Below are 3,447 nucleotides of genomic sequence, written 5' to 3'. Positions count from 1 at the left end.
TTGACCGAAATAAGAACAAACCGTCAATTTTGGATTCAGTTGGAAAGAGTCATGATTTTCTAAGAAGTATTCAGACTAGAGAAAAAGGCAAGAGAAAGAGAGACAGAGAGAGAGAGACAGAGAGAGAGAGAGGTCCTTGATCGGGAAACAATCGAGATCCAGAAAGGAACTTCGATCAAAGATGAGCTACTCCGGAGCTACTCCGGGATTAAACACGCGCGCACGATTCCTCGGTGCAACGCGGTGCGGAGTTTCCGCGAGATCCTCGCACTCGATTCCGCACCCGCGCGCGCACCCGACGGAGAAAGATGGCCCCGGTGGCGATCTTCCTCGCGGCGATTGATCCTCCTGGAGAATCCAACTGCGCGAGATTCCTCGCGGAGTCTCGTATCGCTTTTTCCGTCCGGGAGGCCGGACGACACTCCTCGTCGATAGATGCGCCCGACGTCGAGGACGCGTCGTACGACGGGCAACCTCGCGCGAATTTGAGGTTAGCCCCGAGTCGAGCGAACTGTCAACTGGCGCGGCGACACAGCTGTCCGTCGCGCGACGTCATCGATCGCGTACGGCGAGCTGGCGGAACGGCGTTCGGCGATTTTGTTTTCCTTCCTCGTCGTTGAAGCCGAAGGTGAGTGCGAGAAAGGAAAATCCTTACACCGCACACTCAGAATCAGCGATTCTTTTGCGAAGCGTCCGTTCGGGAGACAACTTACGTAAACGCGACACTGCTCTGGCGGTCACATGTCAAATTTGAACGATCGACGCGTCGCCAACGGGTGGATTCGACCGCGTGCAGTTTCTCGCCTCCTCCTCCTCCTCCTCCTCTTCCTCCTCTTATCGCTCACCACCTCCTCGTCCTCCACACACTTTTTCTTCTGGCAACGTCGAGCGACGAGGGGGTCCAGCTTCTCAAAAGTATAGATTTTTCGAGGACGGTCGGGGCCCATTCGGTGTCGCTGCCGCGCTCGTCGGCGTTTCCTCTCGAAAGTAGAAAGCCCGGCTGGACAGTACCATTTCTAAATACAACGTCGACCACGACGACGACGACAACGACGACGGTGACAGAGTGACGGCGTGTCGTCGCGCGGACACGGAGACCCGGCGAAGCTTCTCGAACGACGTGGAGAGTCGTGGATAGGCGCGGCGTCGTCGAGGAACGGCGACACGGCGCGACACGGAGAACCGTCCAATTTTGGCGTTACGACGCGGCAATGTTGATAATCGCCGCCGCGGCGAGCACTCATCGATTCAAAATGGCCGCCGCCGCTGCGCAGGGGCAACGCGAATACACGCACGCACCACGCACGCGTTTCGCTTCGTCCGTCCGCGCGCACATACGTGCGCGACGGAACGGCGTGAGAAAGAGTCCATTCGCAGGAAGGATGTCTCGCGGAGAAACCGCTTACGCACACCAGGCGCGTCGCTCCCTCGTCACAGCCACATATACACACGGAACGGACACACTGGTGCACAACTGCACACGCGCGAATCTCTCGATTCTCGCGCGCGTCGCGGCTATTTCCTCGCAGGGCCTATTTCCTTCGGCCACGCGTACCTGCCGTATCCGGCGTTCGACCGAGAGCTCCGAGAGGCTCCGCGAGCGAATTCGTCATCGCCGCCCCGGCCCGGCGCGCGACGTCGCGATTCGCGATTCGTCAGCGCGACACGACGGACGGTCTCAATTCGCGGATACCGTCGGCATAGTAGATACCGTTAGCTCGCTCTCTTTCTCGGAGCGGATCGCAGACGGGATCCTCGCGCGAATCGAGGGAGAATACACGGGTAGAGAGTCGATTTAATTCCGTGCGGAGCGACGGTGCGCCAACTGATCGCGTCAACTGGGTCTCCCCGAGATCGGGCGCCCCGGGTTATCGATCGCGCGACATTGCCATTTCCTGGGGAGGGGAGGGAGGCGACTGGCTTCTCCGCCAAGTCTTCGAGCGAGACGCGAAACGAAGGATCGGCTGACGACGAATCGAATGATGACGACGACGACGACGACGACGCGCGCGGTAACCACGACGAATGTTTGTCAATGAGATTCACGGCCGTCGCAGAACTACGATCGCGGAGCTACGATTTTACGAACCGCGAGAAACGCACGGTGACGCGCGGAGCCGATCCGAGGGCGAGACAGGTCCACCCTGAGGGAGCTTACGGACATCCTCCCGCCGAGCGACGCCGTCCGCACGCGCGCGAACGATTATCACCGGGGAAAGCCGAGGGCGAACCGTCGCTTTACGACAGACTTTACACTTTCCCGTCGCGACACGCTGTAACAAGCGAAATCCCCGCTTTTGCGCAGAGGAACGACGGCGGACCAGCCGCTCTGGCCTCCGAAAATGTCGTCTGGCGTGCAGCCGCGTGCCCGCCTCATGCAGCGCCCCGGATGCTACCTAATTAATACCTAGTTACTTTACAAGGAAACGGAATAATTTCTTATTATTCTTTTTGTCAATTTTTACTGCACTGTTAAAAATTTCATGAAATTCAATATACTTTTAATAAATTTAAAAAACTGTACACTGTAATTGAATTTTCAGTTAAATCATTCATTACTACTTTAATTTCGTTCAACCACGAGCTTCATATACATGTAAAGGAAGCATTTTTAACAGTGCAATGTTCAACTTTAACCTCGATATTTAATTAAATCTTAATCCTTGTTCTAAGAATTAGAAAAAAATGAAGAGGAAATTGAACTGAGATTAAAGTTAAGAGATTAATCTACATTGATAAAAACTGACATTAAACGCAGTTCTACTAATTATCATTTTATAAAAATTTTCTAAAAATTAGAAAAAGACAAATTAATTAAACGGCATTAAAGTTAATTACATTGGTAGAAATAGACATAAGAACTATATAGAAGAGTTTGAAAAATTTAGAATTTTATACAGTATAATATTGAATACCAATCAATTTAATCAATGATTAACTTGCAGAATTGTTTCAGCAAAATTACTATCTATTTAATTCGTCATTCTTTAATCTCTTTCCATGTTAAATAATATAAGAAATTATATTAATTCTTATCATTTATATATTCTATATTTTATTAATTCAACTAATTAATTAAAACTTGACGTTATATAAATTATTTATATACCCATATTATTAAAGTACTTGATATAAATTTAATCATTTTGTTGAATCACTCCAAGTATAGAGAATACAATGATATGACTTGCGTTTTTCAAATATTAAAGGTCTGTTTATACCATACATATATAACATACACTAATTAAAGTGAAATAGGTATACATTTGATATGTATTTGGCAAAAGCAAGGAGGTGATTCATATTATTAAATTACTCGATAACTTAATCATTTTGTAGAATCACTCCAAGTATAGAGAATGCAGGGCAATGATATGACTTGCGTTTTTTCAAATATTAAAAGTTTGTTTTTTATAGCTTTAATATATAACATATTCTTTAAATTGA

Source organism: Trachymyrmex cornetzi, unplaced genomic scaffold (assembly GCF_001594075.2).
Source record: "Trachymyrmex cornetzi isolate Tcor2-1 unplaced genomic scaffold, Tcor1.1 scaffold16, whole genome shotgun sequence".
Classification (NCBI taxonomy): Eukaryota; Metazoa; Arthropoda; class Insecta; order Hymenoptera; family Formicidae; genus Trachymyrmex; species Trachymyrmex cornetzi.
Note: the sequence above shows the minus strand (reverse complement) of the source record.